Raw genomic sequence first — 12,500 nt, 5'->3', positions numbered from 1 at the left:
CTTCCCTTTAATAGTTTCATACACAAGTATATGGGGGAATTTTGATGGAGGCGTCTTCGAGAGGAAGGCAGAGCCACGATGGCAGTGCCTAAGTGTTTTTGGAATAGTGTGCTTAAGTGTTCGGTTGCTTGGGTGAGTGTTAAGATTACTTTAGCCAAAGAGCGGCTTGTTGTCTGTTTGACATTTTTAAGAATATCCAATATTTAACCTATGATTGTTAATCTTGTGTGTGTACTTACCAGGGTGTGTTCTGTGTCTTTGAAACAGACGGTTCTGGCAGAACTGGCAATGGAGGGGGACAAAGAGTTCCCAGATGGGTGTAGACTTTTTGGTGACTAATGATGACTACCATTACTATTAGACATTTTACTGTTCGGGGTTTTTTGAGTTAGTCTGTAAGACTTGATTACTTGATTGATTAATTATTTATTCATTGTTAATAAATGTTAATGTTATGATGCGACTCTCTCATTTTCATCACCTGTTAGAATGGAGAGAAAGAGGTGGAGAGTGGAGAGAGAGAGATTGCTTAGGGAGAGAGGTGTCGGTGCTAGAGAGAGAGAGAGAGAGAGAGAAAGAGAGGTTGTGTGTAATACTGTGTGTTGGTTTGCCTTCCGCTCGCGCTGCACGCTTACCTGATAAGTAATGCGGGAATCTCCCCATTACAGGATTGGTGGCTAGCGGTGAAAAAAGTGGTATAAAAGAGTTTTTTTTTATGCCTAGGAACGACAATGTAGATACTGGTAACCAGTTAAAAAATAAGGGGGTTATGGGGTATGGCTTAGCGATAGTTTTCGAACGACAAAGCCTTTGTGGGATTGTGGAAAATTGTTAAATTGTTAGATCTCGGTTGCTAAGTGAAAAGGGGTAGAGAAATATCCGTCTGTGGGATGTGGGATGAGGAAAGAAATTCTATTAGGGTCATAAAATTTGCCCGTACTGAGATTCGCCAGGGCGTGAGTCCGTGAGAGAGTAACTCAGTCTGGTTTGTAAGTGAGTGTTGCCAGGTGCCATCTCGCCGATCGCGTTTGCATTGTGCCGACGAGATTTACGTATTCTACACGAATTCCGAGTTATTTTTGTTCCCATTATGGAGTGGTGAGTGTTAAAAACTATTGTTTTGAAGGGGAGGGTTGTTTTAAATATTTCAGTGTAATGGGATTGGTTCAAGAGGTCAAAAAATTTTCTTTCTTTCTTACCCCATAGTAACAGAAGTGACGTGTTTTCTTTATTCACGCGCCTGTTTATAATAGACGTGTTCGTCTTTGTTTAAAATATGAGGGTGCATAAAGACGTTTTTTTTCCATGCATATGAACTGTGCTTAGATAAGCATATTTGGCTTAGCGACAGAGCGGCCACAATTTTACGGGCTCAGCACATTGCGAGGGTACTGGCATCCCTCGGGTGATAGTTGCATGGAGGGTACCACTGGCCTCCCTAAGAGGGGATTGCGAGATGGGTACTAGTGTATACCTTGGGAGGGGGTCCTCAGACACTGTTCAAGGGGAGATGGGTACTACTGGTCTGCCTCGGGCTGTTCTGTCGCTTGACGGGGGTGTCAATGCTCAGGGGGGGAGAAACCTTTTTTTTTTCTCAGTGTGGGTGAACTCCCCCTTTCTTTTTTTTTCTTTGTCGGGCTGTTGAAGACAAGTCTGGCCTTGACACTGAAATGCTAGGACATCAGCTGATTGACTAGTTGATGAAGTGAAACGCCCGTAGAGTCTTTTTTTTAGAAAAGATATTTTCTTTATCTTGGATGAAGAGAAAAGGAAATAAAGAGAGAATTGAAATACATTGTATGGGTGTATGTTTTCCTTGTGCTTTCGAAGACATATATTGGGGAGACACAGATTATTGTTATTATTTTATTTTATTTTGTTGGAGAAATTACTTTGAAATGCCCATGATTGGTGTTGTGTCTTTGTGGGTGTGGCAATGGTGTTGCATCTGGAGAAATTGTGTGTCATGAGATTCAGCAATACTGTTGTATGCAATTTGAATTTCACCCTTACTTGAGATCTTTGCAAGAGAATTATTGCTATGGAGAGTTATTATTATTAGTAATAATTATTATACTTGAGATGTGTTACAGGAGGGTTGCTTAAGTATAATTATCATTATGGGAGACTTGTTTTACGAGAGACTTTGAGATATTTCATGGGAGATTAGTTGATAATTATTACAGATAATTATTCACGGAGAATTATTAAAATGAATTAATGGGAGAAGTCTTGTCTTAATTATTTGTTGAGTTTTTGTAATTTTAGAGAATATTTCAGTCATTCATGAGGGATATGTTTTGCTAAATTTTGATGAATCTGACTGAATCTTGGTGAATTGTGTCGAATCTTGCTGAACTTTTGCTGAATTTTTTGCTGAATTCCTTGGAGAATGGATAAGCATTAACATTGGTGATGTTTTTTTTGTACTGATACCAGTGATTTTGATGATAGCAAATTTTGGGGATTTTGTGATAATGATACTTCTGATACTGATTTTTGTTATACTAATACCTGGGTATTGTAATGCTATCAAGGGTGGTCAAATCTTTTTTGAATTTGGGAGGAACTAACAACACACCTTTTTTTGTTTTTTCTTTTTTTGTGAGTTCAGCAGATAATTGCTTGACATCTAGTGAGTCACGGGAGATAGTTAATAGTGCCGTTGATTTTTCTTTTCTCCTTTTTTGGAAATTAGCCATCGCTGACACAAGTTTTTTTTTTCATCATGGGTGAATTTGAGTTTATTTTTCTCTCCAGTTGGTGTGAATTTTTTTTTAATATCTCAGTTCATGACTTGGAGTCATTGTTCGGGAACGTGTTCGTGTTTTAGATATTTGATGCTGCAGAGAAATATATGGGAGAATTTCTTGCATGTTTTGAATACATGCGTAGTGGCACTACATTTTTTTTCTGGATATTTGTGTTCCAGAAATAGTGAGTTTTCTTGCACAATACATTTGTTGTATTTGTGACAACTTTGTGAGAGATAGGAAACTTGGTTAAGTTTTCTAGTGACCTATCGTAGTTCATATGGAGAAGTCTTGGCTAAGACCCTTTGAATTTGGAATTCTGTTATAATAGTTGTGGCACATTGGTGATTTTTTCTAGAATTTTCTAAACAGTTTTTATTTGCCGAGTTTTTGCCCTTTTTTAGCAGTTATGCTAATGGAGAGAGTTTTATAGTTTTTGACTATAACATTGAGTTATTCCCTGGAGATTTGAGATATATTTGGAGTTACAATTGGAGGTATATATTATTTTGGAGTTATGATTTGAGATATAATATATTGGGGATATATTTTTGGCCATTTTTGATATTTGCCAATGTGATGAGAGCTATGTTTACTTCAGTTATTTTGCAGCCATCTTTGTTGCAAATGGAGACATTTTTTTTGGAGATTATGGGGCAATATTTGTGAGTGTGTGAGTTAGATGCCTTGAGTGCACATTTTTTTGGAGATATATTTTTTGGAGCCTTATTTAATTCCACGTGGAGTATTGGGGAAATATAGGTAAATATTTTGTATTTGCCGAAATAGAGGTGATTATTCTTTATTCCTGGAGTGGTGATTTTTTTTATTAACATATGGCTATTGGAGAAATAAGAGTGAATAATATGGGGTTGGTTATTAACCAAATGGAGGAAATATTTTTATATCCGGAGTGGTGTTATCATTAATATGGTGTCTCATAATTATATGTGGAGTTGGCATTAATCTTGGGCGGGTGACCTTTTTTTTGTGGTTATGGGAGTTTTTCTTGAGCCAAGAGAAGATTTCTGTGGTTCTTTCTCTTTGGTTTCGTGACTATTTAGAGGCGAGTGGCATTACTGCATTACGAGTCCTATGGAGATGTGTGCATTTTTTATGTTCACAAGTGTGTTATTCTTGGAAGCATATAATGGGGCAAAGTCATGTTGAGAGAATAAATCTTTGAGACAAATGTTTGAACACATTAGTCATATCCTGGAGTTAATTCTGTGAAATGTGTCAGTTAGACCTTTTTCTATAGAATCATGAGTTTCCAAACTTGTGTGTCTGACTGGACATACTTTGTGCTGCTGTTAGAGCATATGTCTGCAGGCGATTTTTCTGCTGACAAGCAATGTGATGAGCCGTGTGCGAACTTTTTTCCTCTGATGATGATAGCGCAGAGCTTTTGCAATATCTGGAAATGTTGACAATAGCGTTTCACGAAAGCGCATGGGTAAGAGTTTGCTTTGTGGCAAATTCCATAACTTTACATGGAGCATTTCTTGGGAAAAACGCCCGTGGGAGTGTTGCTTACTATACATGTATTATGTATTTTGTGATTGGGGAAATCTATTTGTGATTATCTTTATTTATTTTATTTTATCTTTTTTTTTCTTCCTTTTCCTATGAGAGATGTAATTGGGGGATTGAGCTTAAATAGCATTTCTTTTTTATCGGGAGATGTGATTTTTCGGGAGTTGCTATTTACGTAAAAGGGAGTTTGACATTAAGTCTCATTGTGATTAATTATTGAGCAGTAAAGGGATTTTTGCTGTTAAGTATTGGAGATTTTTACTGATTTTGTGGGTTGTTTAGATATCAGAGCTTGAGAGAACATTTTTGGGTCTGGGTGTGTTACGTGATTCTTTTTTTTTCTTTGGGCTCATTACGATTTTTTCTTCTTTTTTTTGTGTTTGCACATTCGAGTTTGAAATGTGAGTGCAGAAGTCCGTGGAGTTGCTGTGATTTTTGAGTTGTGTGTGTGCTGATGTGTGAGTTTGGAGAGTTGAGTTGGAGAACTTGATGTTTTTTGAGAGTTGTGATAATGACTTATGATTTAGTAGTCATATTAAGGGAGTTAATTGGGAGACGTTCAGTTAGTATTTCTGACTTTTTGAGATCATTGTTTGATAGAAGTAGTATGTCTGGGTTAATTTTCTTGGATTGACCAGTGACTCGACTGACATACTTACACACACCAAAAGTCATTTCCCGACGCCAGCAAGACGTCCACCAACCGTGTGCAGAGAGTGTTGCTGCCATTTTTGGTGATCGAGAGAATTCTACAGCGTGTCTTTTGGGGATCTGCAGAAGCCGTGAGAAGTCTTCTACGATGAGGGAGGCATTCCATCTTCCTACAGTCTACTGTCTGTGCAGCTAGTTGCAGACAAGCAAAGAGGGATATTCAAGAATCTGAAATGCAGAAAAATTAGAGAAAATGCGTCTAGTGCTATTTGGAGATTAAAGCGTAATATACTTTATTTCATAATGCCAGAGACGTGCAGTCATTACTTATATTTTATTTTAAGCCGGCCAGTGTGTTTTATATTATATAAGCCGTTTTGCTAGGTGGGAGCTAGCACGGAGTGGCCAAGCCATGTAGGCCTAGGGTTTTTGATTAATAATATATTGTCCATGTGTTCTCTGTGACCTATGGAATGTGGAGAACAGTGAGAAGCAACGACCTGAGAAAGCTGAACAATGAGTTTCTTTAGATGGCGTGAGATAAAAATGCTTAGTTAAACAAGTCAATGTACTGAGTTTATTAACTCTTCTCAAAGTGCCTTTGGGAAACTGGATGCAACTAGTGTTGCGAGGCATTAACGAACTGTGTGTTCGTATGTGCGTGTGCGCCCTTCCCTTTAATAGTTTCATACACAAGTCTATGGGGGAATTTTGATGGAGGCGTCTTCGAGAGGAAGGCAGAGCCACGATGGCGGTGCCTAAGTGTTTTTGGAATAGTGTGCTTAAGTGTCCGGTTGCTTGGGTGAGTGTTAAGATTACTTTAGCCAAAGAGCGGCTTGTTGTCTGTTTGACATTTTTAAGAATATCCAATATTTAACCTATGATTGTTAATCTTGTGTGTGTACTTACCGGGATGTGTTCTGTGTCTTTGAAACAGACAGTTCTGGCAGAACTGGCAATGGAGGGGGACAAAGAGTTCCCAGATGGGTGTAGATTTTTGGTGACTAATGATGACTACCATTACTATTAGACATTTTACTGTTCGGGGTTTTTTGAGTTAGTCTCTAAGACTTGATTACTTGATTGATTAATTATTTATTCATTGTTAATAAATGTTAATGTTATGATGCGACTCCTCATTTTCATTAACCTGTTAGAATGGAGAGAAAGAGGTGGAGAGTAGAGAGAGAGAGAGAGAGAGAGAGAGAGAGAGAGAGAGAGGCTGTGTGTAATACTGTGTGTTGGTTTGCCTTCCGCTCGTGCTGCACGCTTACCTGATAAGTAATGCGGGAATCTCCCCACTACATATATATATATATATATATATATATATATATATATATATGATATAGATATATATATATTCATATATATTATGATATATATATCTATATATATATATATATATATATATATATATATATATATATATAGATATATATATAGTATATATATATAGATATATATAGATATATATATATATATATATATATATATGTATATATATATATATATATATATATATATATATATATATATATATATATATATATATATATATATATCTATATATGTATATTCTATATATATATATATATATAATATATATATATATATATGTATATATATATATATATATATATATATATATTATATATATATATATATATATATATATATATATATATATATAGTCTCAGTAATTGGACAGCTATTAGTAAATCTTAGCTTGATGATAAATAATAGTGCCAAGACGAGGAAGAACATTCTTTAATATTACGAGCTTTCGAGGTTTAAAACCTCAAAGCTAAAAGTGCCAATTGAGGATATAATAGGTCTCAATGGGTTTCCTATTTTATGAACCTTAGGTATACCATACATATAACCGGGCTTTGACCCTGAAGTATACAAATTATTATTCATAACATCCCCAATGTTATCTCTCAAACTTCTTAATATTCTATTTAATTTGTCTTTTTATTAAAAAGACTGGACCTTTTAATTTCAGAGTCACTGTTTATTAAGAGGATGAAACCGGAATTGAACAACAACTCGTCCGGTATTCAACTAGCCATCGTATAGTTTCATAGTAGGTACACAAAGTGGGTCGTTAGCCATTTTATTTTGAGTGTGGTAGTTTGTTTACCTTTCATCTTATTTTTATTTCTGTTTTTGTATGTGTTGCGTTTGTTTTAGTTTTTCGTAATTTTTAATTTTTAGTTTGTATGTGATGTTCGTTTTATTTTATGTTTTTACTGAAACTTTTAGTAAGACAATTCATTTTAATGTAATTTTTAGTGATTTCTCATCCTTGTCATTTTTTCAGCCTGAAGATGAGGTTTTAAACCTCGAAAGCTAGTAATATTAAAGATTGTTCTTCCTAGTCTTGGCACTATTCTTTATCATCAAGATATATATATATATATATATATATATATATATATATATATATATTATATATATCCAAGTAATCAAAGTCCACAATTATGTAAAATGTGTATTAAAAATACATAAAAAATTGTGGACTTTGATTACTTGAAGATTTTCCAGTCACGTTATGGTGATTTTTTTTAGATATATATATATATATATATATATATATATATATATATATATATATATATATATATATATATATTTATATACATATATATATATATAATATATATATATACTATATATATATATATATATATACAACACTCTGATATAAAGCTAAGCACTATATTTCCGTGGTATGACTTCCACCCTTATCAAGTAGTGTATGACAGAAGAAGTTACCTTAGGGAAATATATAGTGAGAGATATGCCCTTAGATGATGCCTAGAGTCACAGCTAAGCCGACATTGGTTCTGTTACTTGTCTTAATCCACTTTATCATTGCCTTAAGGAAGATATTGCCTACATGGTCAGAGTCCTAGGCTCCATTGGAAAGGTTGATCCTATTATTTTGTGGTTTTATCAGTCAAGATTCTATCATCTGACTTTTGTATCAACAGTTACTCTTGTATAAAATTCGGGATGAGTTCTAATCCATGGTATGGTTTGTGTTATTTATATCATGGTAAATTGCGAACTATGTTATCCACATCTAACTGAGACCTTATGCTGAGTTAATTTTTCTGAGAGAGATTTTCCTTTGAATCCATAGTATGACTCATCACAATCCCTACAGGAGATTTAATAAACTCCTACGTCTTTAGAAACTGGTTTCTATTGAACGTTATGTAAGGATTTCCCCCAATGTATTCGGATAAGTAAAGATGAAATGGTTTGGGTGGCTTAATGTTTGTGTGATCTCTCGTAAATTATCCATGTGAGGGATTATCATTTTACTTATGTACTTTTTCTTTTCTCTTTTGTTTTCTGAGGGTTAGTAAAAAATGCTCTTTGCTTTATGTATGGCTTTTTTGTTATGTGCTTGGGATATATTAAAAAGATAAGTTGATTTCTGATTGTTTTAAGCACCTTGTTAAGAAAATCTGGGGAGCAAATTCTCAGAGCTTTAAGTTAATTGTTATGCCAGAAAGATTAACTCAACATAAGCACTCAGTTAGATATGGACAACATAGTTCGACAGTTTTCCATCATATAAATAACACAAACCATTCCATGGGTTGGAACTCATCCTGAATTCTATGCAAGAGCAGCTGTTGATACAAAAGTCAGATAGCAGAATCTTGACTGATAAAACCACAAGATAATAGGATCAACCTTTCCAATGGAGACTGGGACTCTGACCATATAGACAATATCTTCCTTAAGGCAACGATGAAGCAGATTAAGACAACTAACAGAACCAATGTAGGCTTAGCGGTAACCCCAGGCATCATCTAATGGCATATCTCCCACTATATATTTCCCCAATGTAATTTCTTCTGTTATTCACTAACTGATAAGGGTGGAAGTCAGTCTACCAAAATATAGTCCTTAGCTTTAAACCAGTGTTTTAATGGGCCTTTCATACTTAAGACCTATCCTTTTCTAACAGAAGAAGTCATATATATATATATATATATATATATATATATATATATATATATATATAATAATATAATATATACGTATATATATATAGATATTATATATAGATATATATATATATATATATATATATATATATATATATATATATATATATAATATATATATATATATGTGTGTGTGTGTGTGTGTGTGTGTATATATATACATATATATATATATATATATATATATATATATATATATATATATATATATATATATATAATATATATATACATATATATACCCTTTCATCAATGTCAAAGTTTATGGTGATGCCTTCCCCCCGTTCTTTCATCCTTCCCTTTCCCTATACATCCCAGAGGAGGAAATATTCCGTTCCCTCAGAGGCTGAAACCAGGGGCGTTCGAGACAACCTCCTTCAATATGGAAAGACCAAAGAGCCCCTCCCCCCACCCCAGCCCCACCGGCTGTTGCTGCACCGCCTCTCAGCTCGAAACGCCGCCATCGACACTTGGCTCGTATAATTGATGCAGATGGAGAGAGAGAGAGAGAGAGAGAAAGAGATAGAGTTAGAGAGAGAGAGAGAGAGACTGACCAAATAAAACAAGAACTGTTGCAACTAGACAGTAAAATCAGGGGCATAGTTCGTAAGGTCGCTGTTCCGTACAGTTCTAAATTAGATCACTAATTAACAGTGAGCGAAATGCATAAACGAATAGGGTTTAATCAGGTCATTTACACGTCCTATTTTACATATGGTTAGCTCAGCTGAGAAACTGATAGAATTGGAAGTTGTCAGAATATACCTGTACTTCTATATGGGTTTTTATATACTATATTAGTTGACTATGGTATTCTGAGACAAGTGTGCCATTATCAAAAATATGGTTTCCGTAATCGGAGTTAATATACCAGTGTAAGTTAAATTTGACAAAGATTTAGCTGAAGAACTTTTGAATATACTATAGTCAATGTAATAAAATTTGTTTATCCCTTATTTAGAACCCAATTCCCATTTTCTTTGTACACCTGTTATATTTATTAAAGAAAATTTATAACTGATTTTATCTACAAGTTTTCATCTTTACAATGTTGCTTTAACCCATTATCATGAAAGCATATCCATCTGTATAGTATTCCTCTAGCCCATTATCACAAAATTATGATTTTACCAAGAGAATGACTTATATTCAAAGAACATTTTGATCCCCCCATCTCGTTTTCTATATCAGCTTAGATCGTTTTCTATCCCGTCATTCATTAGGAGATAACAACGTTGGGAGCGAACTTTATCATACTTAAATATGATGTAATCCAGGCTTCAGCTTTCCCTCACCGTTAACGAGGTATCTCGTTAAGGCCAACCGGAATTAAATAACCCGTGGAATACAACCAACAAAAACGCCCAGCCAAAAGATCATTAACACTAATGAGTCGGGCGTCTGGGCTTTTGTGTCTCTAATCAGTCATAGTTCTATGAAAATAAACTAGTATGTCTAAGTTTGCATCTATACGTAAACCCTACGTAGGAACATACTATATGTTTTTAGTATTTTGTTAGGGAATATTCTATTATTGCATAAATAGAATATTGAAAATTCACCTCCAATTTATAACCTGTTCCTATGGAACATCCAAATCTCCAGTCATTTACAGACAAAACTACGTGAAATTTTCAGCGGCAGTGTTGCAAAGTAGTTAAGGGAATAACCTATTATTAAATACAATGAAAGTTTATCTTGATTTCAAAATTCATTCCTAAGGAATATCCGAATCCGTAGATATAAACAGATAAATCTGTATGAATTTATCAGATATACACAGATAAATCTGTCTGAATTTACCAGATATATACAAATTAACCTGTATGAATTATCAGATCTATACAGATAAACCTGAATGATTTTATGAGAGCTATACAGATAAATCTGTCTGAATTTATCAGATATATACAGATAATCTATATGAATTTATCGGTAAAATCGTCGATGTTTTTAGAAACAAAGATATCAAAAAAATTTGTTTTACAATTACAGGCTCCCTTGAGGGAGGATGATCTATGCACCTATAATTTTTTATATGTTTTTCTGTATTTTATTTTAGCAAATGAATCCTTTGGTTTTGTAAATTCTTTGCAGTTGTCAGAGTGAAGAATTTATTTTTTTTTTCATGGAAGGAACAAAATCAAAATCAAAATAGAAAACCGCCACTGGACTCTTTCCCTCAGCCAGGGCGAGCGAGGTTCCCCCAGTCCTTCAAAGACGTCAAAGAAATTGACTTCACTCTGTTGGGAGACATTTGATTCTGTTTATCAACTTCCGGTTAAATTGGGTCGGACTTTCTCTCTCTCTCTCTCTCTCTCTCTCTCTCTCTCTCTCTCTCTCTCTCTCTCTCTCTCTCTCTCTCTCTCTCTGTTTCTTATATCTCCCCCTTTGTTCATTTCTCTGTTGATATCTCTCCTTCTCTCTCTCTCTCTCAGTTCCCACGGCAGCCGTCTGAAGGACTTGATGAGTGGCCGGGCCCAATCAGATTTTCGTAAACGTCTTTGGGGAAGTTTCCGTCCGTCTGCGATTTAATGTGATCGACGGAGGTTTGCGATGGGGGCGAGGGGAGATGCACAGGAAAAAAATACTAAATTATCACCTTTAACAACAACAACATCAACAATAATAATAATTCGTTATCTATGGTGAATCACTATACCCTAACAGGAAATAATAAGTAAAAAGCCACCATAATATATATATGAGTGACTGCCTTTTTCAAAACACACACACACAAAAGGGTTTAAAAAGGGAGTTTTCGACCGTTTGCACAATGTTCCTCTTCAACCAACCGAATAAAAATGCTTGTTTTTCTTTCAAGAAAGAAAATTGACCATTTTTTTAACAGTCAAGGAAACCATCGAACAATCTTTCGGCATAAATTAAGAAATAGCGGTTATGTAATGTAATATCTGTTACCCCGTGTTTGTGACCCAGGCGTTGTGACCCTATGAATAATAATAATAATAATGCTCGTTACTAGTGACTGGGTGATTCGTGGGTGGTGAACGACTTTCAGTATCGGCGCCTCCTGATGATTCTGCGAATCCTGGTAAAAAAAGTCACGAGTAAAGAGTCACAGGAATAAAGTCAATAATCTTTCCCAGATGGTGTCAAGGAATTTTAACCCGGTATGTATCCACCTTTCGGCGTGTTTAGTACAAGCCATTTGGGGATTTCTTTTTTCACGCCCAGAATGTATTCACCTTTTAGCATGTTTAGTACAAGCCCAATGAGGATTTCATTTTTGTAAACCCATTATGTATCCACCTATCGGTGTGTCTAGTATACAAACCAGTTGGGGGTTTCTTTTTTTAAAACTGGTATGTATCCACCTTTTGCTATGTTTACTACAAGCCCGTTGGGGATTTCATTTGTTAAAACCCAGCTTGCATCTACCTATCGTTGTGTTTAGTACAAGCCCATTGGCGGGTTTCTTTTCTAAACAAGGTATATATCCACCCTTTGGTATGTTTAGTACAAGGCGTTGGGGATCTCGTTTTTTAAACCCAGTATGTATCCACCT

The sequence above is a fragment of the Macrobrachium nipponense genome, chromosome 33 (genome assembly GCF_015104395.2).
Source record: "Macrobrachium nipponense isolate FS-2020 chromosome 33, ASM1510439v2, whole genome shotgun sequence".
NCBI classification, from domain to species: Eukaryota; Metazoa; Arthropoda; class Malacostraca; order Decapoda; family Palaemonidae; genus Macrobrachium; species Macrobrachium nipponense.
This window is presented reverse-complemented; position numbering follows the sequence as displayed.